Genomic DNA, 7,609 nt, shown 5'->3' on the forward strand with positions numbered 1-7,609 from the left:
ATGAAAATATGCTCAACAACACTGATCATGAGGGAAATGTAAATCAAAACTACAATGAGATATCACCTCACACCCGTCAGAATAGCTAAAATCAAAAACACAAGAAACAGCAAGTGTTGGTGAGGATGTGGAGAAAAAGGAACCCTCTTGTACTGTGAGTGGGAATACAAATTGGTGCAGCCACTGTGGAAAACAGTATGGAAGTTCCTCAAAAAGTTAAAAATAGAACTCCCCTATGATTCAGGAATTGCACTACTGGGTATTTACCCCAAAAATACAAAAACAGTAATTCAAAGAGATACATGCACCCCTATGTTTATAGCACAATTATTTATAATAACCAAATTATGGAATCAGCCCAAGTGTCCATCAGTAGATGAATGGATAAAGAAGATGTGGTACATATGTACAATGGAATATCATTCAGCCATAGAAAAGCATGAAATCTTGCCATTTGCAACAACATAGATGGAGCTAGAGAGTACAATGCTAAGTGAAATAAGTCAGTCAGAGAAAGACAAATATCATATGATTTCACTCATATGTGGAATTTAAAAAAACAGAACAAATGAGCAAAGGAAAAAAGAGAGAGAGAGAAAACAAGAAGAGGACTCTTAACTATAGAGAACAAATGGATGGTTACCAGAGAGGAGGTGGGTTGGGGGCATGGAGGGAATAGGGGACGGGGATTAAAGAGTACACTTATCACGATGAAAAAAAATAATGTTCCTTTTCATTCTTTTACTTTCTGTTGCCTCTGTGATGACATCTTTCATTTTTAATTTCAGGAATTTGCATCATTTCTTTTTCTTTTATAGTCTAGTTAAATGTTTACCAAATTACTGATCTTTTAAACACAAATTTTTGTTTCACTGATTTTTCTATTTTTGTCTTGTTATTGTATTTATTATTTCTTATTACTTATTTTTCATTTAATTTTCTGTGATTTTCTGATATCTTTTTTTTTAAAGATTTTATTTATTTATTTGACAGATAGATACATAGCGAGAGAGGGAACACAAGCAGGGGGAGTGGGAGAGGGAGAAGCAGGTTTCCTGCAGAGTAGGGAGCCTGATGCGGGGCTCAATCCCAGGACCCCGGGATCATGACCTGAGCCGAAGGCAGACGCTTAACGACTGAGCCACCCAGGCGCCCCCATTTTCTGATATCTTAAGGGAGAATCAGATACTTTTATATTTTTATTTTCTCTGTTATAACATTTAAAAATATAACTTTCCTTTAAATATGTCATTACACATATCCTCTCAATATCAATAGGTTGTATTTTCTTTATCATTCAGTTTAAAATATTTTCTAATTTCACTTGTATTTTTTTCCTTTGATCCATTGGCTATTTAAGAGTATGCTAACTTATAAAATTTAGGTATTTTCCAGATACTATTTTTTTTTAAGATTTTATTTATTTATTTGCGAGAGAGAGAATGAGAGACAGAGAGCACGAGAGGGAGGAGGGTCAGAGGGAGAAGCAGACTCCCCGCCGAGCAGGGAGCCCGATGCGGGACTCGATCCAGGGACTCCAGGATCATGACCTGAGCCGAAGGCAGTCGCTTAACTGACTGAGCCACCCAGGCGCCCCTCCAGATACTATTTTTTATGAATTTTTAATATAAATTCTCTTGCTCGGAGAATAGTCTATAAAGAATTTAATCATTTTATATTTTACGAAAAAAGCATGTGGTCTATCATGGTCAATTCACAGGCGCAATTGAAAAGAATGTTTATTCTGCTATTGCCATGTGTATGTCAATAAGGTTACATTGATGTCTTTTATAGCCTTTTTGTGTTCTAAACACTTGTCAGTTTCTGAGAGAATTGTGGAAGACTCTGAATATATTTTGAATTTTTCTATTTCTCTTTATTTTCAAACTCTTTTATTAAAAGCATATATATTTGGTGCTGTATAATACTTTTATTAACTTAATTGACCCTTTTGTTGTTATGAAATATCCCTTTATGTCCATTATAACACTCTTTGTTATGAATTCTAATTTGAATAATATTAATATAGACATTCTTGATTTTATATAATCAGTGTCTGCATGGCATAGCTTTTTCTGTCCTTTGAATTTAGCATATAGGTGAATATTATTCTTTTCCACAGTCGCACAATCTCTGCATTCTAAATAATGTGCTTCATCTCTTTGTATTCAGATTGATAAATGGTACAGTTAGGCTTATATTCACCAGATTGAATCTTTTTGTCTTTCTTTATAGAATATTGACTTTTGTTTTGTTAAGTCTTTTTTTTTTTCTTAATTTATGGATCAGTTTTACTCTTTCGAAGTTCGTTTATAGGTGGATTTTATTTTATTTTATAAGCTATCTTATGTTATTTTGACTGGAGGCCAAACCTAATGACCTCATTTTCACTTGATTATCTACGTAAAGACCTTAGAGATCTATAAGTTGGTCATATTTCGAGGTACTGGAGGTTAGGACTTAAATGACCTCTGAGGGGAAACAATTTAACCCATGAAAACTGAGTATAACAGAGGTATATCCAGTAATATAAAGAAATGAATACGTGAGAATTGATTCAACGGAGCATATCCCAGATGTTCTAGTTCTTAACAAAGCATCAAAGGAGATAAAAATTTCCAAACTGAAATATTTATTCAATGGTATGTAAATTTTAAAATACATCATACCTTAGCATAAACGTGAGGAAAATAAGGGAATGTTATTACAGGACACAGAAGAGTAATGACAGTATGCTCTAATCAGATGTTACTGTAGTATATTGGTTTTGGAAAGTTCTACAAAGTACTCTTTTAGAGAATATAGGAGATTAAAATATTAACAAGGCCCACATTCTGGCTTCATAGAGTTTGTGTTGTATATTGTAGTACACCCTGCTTTTAGTAATAAGTATTATATGAATAAAAATAAGAAAAATGATAAACATTTATAGTCATAGGCCTAAGCTCAGTCCAATCAAAGTAACCAGGTCTCAATCTGAATTTATTCATGATCTGAAATTTCTTACGGTTTCATCTTGCAATATTTTATCATGATTGATTTTGAAATTGTAATTATGTTTTTATAAAATGCACAAAAAGTTGTCATTATTTTATCTACCGTATTTTGAGGGTACAATGATCTCAGAAAGAACTCCACGAAAGTATTGTCCCTCGGGTGTATATGGTAAACCTATGATGGAAAGATAAGAATGATGAATTTCTTAGCTATTTCATGTAGTGATTACTTGAATATCTATTGCTTATATTAGATCTTATTCCATGATTGATAATGTTCCTGCATAGTACTGAGTAACACTTTTTTTCTGTTCAAAAAATATTTCTTTCCAACTTATTCTCTGTGCATGCTATAGACAGTGAAAATGCTAGAACCACCTTAGGTTTGTTTTAAACTTTTTGTTTAATATATATGATATTTGTTATTTAGCCAAAGATTTTAAAATCCTATCTACTTCCTTTATTAAACTTCAGTTACTTCCGATAAGGATAATAGATGTGTCTTTTGTATTTAATATAAAGCACACATACTTCACTTAAAACAAAATCCATTTTCTGTCTGGAATCCTAAGATTGTATGCTAAATTCTTACCTCTAAACCATTCTGTGTTGTACCACTTTTACATATTATCTTTATCCTATTTTCTTACTAAAACTCTTCCTTGGGAATACATTTATATTTTTGAAACCTTGATAATTTTTTCCTTAGCTTCTTGGAAAGTGCATCCTAAAAGGCGTTTAAAAATAAAATGTTTACATATTCCATTTTACATGAAGGGTTCTAAAAACTTTTTTTTATCATTTTAAAATTTAAAAAAATAAAAAATAAAAGCTTTTATTTTAGAGCAGAGTGTATATCTACACACACACACACACACACACACACACACACACACAACTGTGTTCTGTAAAGGCCACATAAGCAAATTAAAAGGGGCTGTGATAAGAATATTTTAGATTTTTAGTGGTTGTACTAAACTTCGTTCTTCAGTTATGGATGCAGTATCTCTTTTAGCTTAAACTTTGGTGTGGAGTTGGATCTCCTTGACACTTGGTCCATGTACTTGACCTTTTCTTCTATAATAAATTTCCTTCAAAGTTTTAGGTATCAAATTGGATGATTCTGATGGTTTCTAAGCATATCCGGTCTAAATCTGCATTCACTGAATGTAGATTTATATGTAAGATAAATTTATATGGACTGAGATCACTCTAAGACATTCTTGGGATAAATTATATTTACTACCTGATCCCCATGACGCCTAAGCCTAACCAGCAGACCTGCACACGGGCCATGCAAGAGCGGTATTTGGAAGTCAGTAGGAAACTGTGGGATTTGTATGATGTAAGAATGGATTAAGAAAGGAAGAACTCAATGCCATTTCAAGACCCAACAAATTTGCCGAATTTTATAGTAGACTCAAGCAAATAAAGGAATTCCACCAGAAACACCCAAATGAGATCTGTGTGCCAATGTCAGTGGAATTTGAGGAGCTTCTGAAAGTTTGAGAGAATCCAAGAGAACAGGCATGGAACTTGGTGGAGTTCACAGATGAAGAGGGATATGGTTGTTACTTAGATGTCCATGACTGTTAACCTCAAATACATTAACCTGAAGGCCTCAGGAGAAGCTGGATTATATCACATACTTGTCATCTTTGACCAGTTATTTGACATTTCTACAGAAAAGAAGGATGTCAAATATAAAAGATACCTGGAAATGCTGCTTGACTACCTTCAAGATTACACAGGTCGAGCGAAGCTGCTCCAAGATCAGAATGGATTTTTAGGAAGATTCATAATAAGTTTGAGAAGTGGGAGAATGATATCTTTCCTGGATGGCCAAAAGAGACAAGTGGAGCCCTGACCCGTGCAGGAGGCCATCTTGACCTGTCTGCATTCTCTTCTTAGGAGGAGTTGGCTTCCCTTGGTCTGTACAGATTGAAATCTGCTCTCTTAGCTTTAGGCCTGAAGTGAGGTGGGACCCTAGAAGAGCGAGCCCAGAGGCTATTCAGCACCTAAGGAAAGTCCCTGGAGTCACTTGACACCTCCCTGCTTGCCAAAAATCCCAAGTCAAAAGTCAAATGAGACACTGAGAGGAACAAAGACATTGCCTTCCCAGAAGCCTTTATCTGTGAATATGTAGAGATTTGGGGGGAACAGCATCATCTCCCTCATGAAAATGTACATGGATAAGGGAAAAATGAGAAGTAGAAAAGTAGAGAAGTATAAGCAGATCAGTGAGAGTGAAGGTGAAGATGAGGAGAATGAGATCATTTACAACCCCAGAAACCTGCCCTTTGGCGGGGATGGCAAACCCATTCCCTACTGTATAGATATAAGCTTCATGGTCTAAACTACAACTGTGAAATTTGTGGAAATTACACCTACTGAGTTCTGGAAGCCTTCCAGTAGCACTGTACTGAATGGCCATGCTCATGGCATGAGGTGTTTGGGCATCCCAAACACTGCCCAATTTGCTAATGTGAAGATGCTGTCTCCCTGTGGGCCAAGCTGAAACTTCAGAAGTCATCGGAACAATGGCATCCTGACACTGATGAAGAATATGAAGACTCCAGTGGGAATGTTGTGAATAAGAAGACCACTGAGGTCTCTCTGGAAAAAGGATTATGGAAGTGCCATTCTTTTATTCATTTCACATTTTCTTACAACTAACTACTATGTGCCTGTAACAAAGTTACATGCAAATACAAAGTATTATCTTTCAGAACTTCAGAAGAGAAGACCAAATTAGGATGTAATATGATAAACATTAAACAATAACAACAACAAAAATGATCAACCAAGAAAAATATTGTTTGTGTCTTTGGAGAAAATATCAATAACAGATTTACACTGAATATGACATTTATTCTAGATTGTAAGTAATAAAGGAGATATTAATGAGGAGAGTAAGATGATTCAATGTAACTAGAGCATGTGCTGTGTATGAATGTATAGACATTAGAGAGTTACAACCAAATTGAATATTCTTTGAATATGTAAATACTTCCCATGTAGTGCCTATGATACTAACTTTTATTACATACTGTGAATATAACCAGCAGCAAGTAATAGAAGGTAAATTTTTAGTGGACTAAATGGATAAGGGATTTATTTTATATCTCATATCACAGTAAAGGCATATGGAAGCTGGAACTGGATGCTGTCAATAATCTTTTTAACAAACCAGTTTCTTTCTGTCTTTCCATTCTGCCAATCTTAGAATATGGACTTTTTTCTTCATTTGTGTTGTCTTGTGAACATACTGAAGCCTGCTACATCTATACTTTATTTAAGAAAAGACAGAAAAAAACAACATAAGAACAGTGCCAGATACACATAGAACATTTTATGAAATATGATTAACAGTAAAATATTTTTTATTCTCCCCTGACTTTAATTTAGAATCATTGGTGTTGTCTCAACCCCAAGTTATCTTACAAATGTTTTCCCCAATTACTTGGCAGTATTCTACTTACATTTCATTGGTTAAACAGAACAGCCATTGCTAGCTGCAAAGGACTTTGGTAAATCATTATATAGCTGGGCACACTGCTGTCCCAACAAAGATAGGAAGAAAGGACAGTGGATATTGGATAAGAGTTATGCTATGCTTCAATTTTTGCTAACAAATCTATGAGCTTGTTGAAAGTATCAGAAGTGATTTTCTCTCAATAAGACAATTTCCTTGTCTTTTAATGAATTATTCCTTTGACTTCATGGATCTACCCTCAATTATGGATTACAGCAGCTTGTTTAATATGTGAGACTCACTGCTCTGTAATTCAGAGGATTCAAGTTAAATCTCTTATTATAGACAGAAACAATATTGGTGAATTGTCCATCCTTCAGTTCAATGTGCATTCTAAATGCCAGGTTATAAATTTAAAACAACAGGCATTCAACTTCAATTAAATTATTTAAAAATCCTTGACTCCTCTATGAAATCTCCATTACATATTTATATATTTTTTGCTAATCAGATCTGCTAATCAGATCTGTAGCTGTGCTAGTTATTGGTTTCAAACTGCCTCTTTCAACAATGAAGAACAAGATTAAACCTTCTCACCTATTGTCTTTGCATTTTAAAAAAATCTGGTAAATCTGTGAACAATAAAAATAATCTTTTAAAAAATACCCCCATTTTTTATATCACTCAATTATCAGTAAAATACCTTCAGCATTAGAAACACATGTGAAACACTTGTACTGTAAATCATATGCCTGTACTACCATGCTAAAATGACATGTATCTTATAAAAAAAAAACAGAATAAGAAAAAAAAATTAATGGAATTTCCATACTAAGCTAATATACACTAATAAAGAGTTTATCACTATTAAGAGGAAGGTGAGTTTTTAAAGTCTTTCTTCCAGGGGTACCTCGGTGGCTCAGTCAGTTAAGCAGCCAACTCCTGATTTCATCTCTGATAATGATCTCAGGGTTGTGAGATTGAGCCCTGTGTTCTCTGCACTGCGTGTGGGGCCTGCTTATAATTCTCCTTCTCCCTCTCCCTCTGCCCTTTCTCCACCCTGTGTGCATGTGCTTGCTCTCTCTCTCTAAAAATAAATAGATAAATAAATAAATAAATAAATAAATAAATAAATAAA

At 34.3% G+C, this 7,609-nt stretch overlaps 1 pseudogene; it reads left to right on the forward strand.

Moving 5' to 3' along the window:
• The first annotated feature begins 4,251 nt into the window (after positions 1 to 4,251).
• Positions 4,252 to 5,672, forward strand: LOC110588397 (annotated as a pseudogene).
• The last annotated feature ends 1,937 nt before the right edge of the window (positions 5,673 to 7,609 follow it).

Source organism: Neomonachus schauinslandi, chromosome 2 (genome assembly GCF_002201575.2).
Source record: "Neomonachus schauinslandi chromosome 2, ASM220157v2, whole genome shotgun sequence".
Lineage (NCBI taxonomy): Eukaryota > Metazoa > Chordata > Mammalia > Carnivora > Phocidae > Neomonachus > Neomonachus schauinslandi.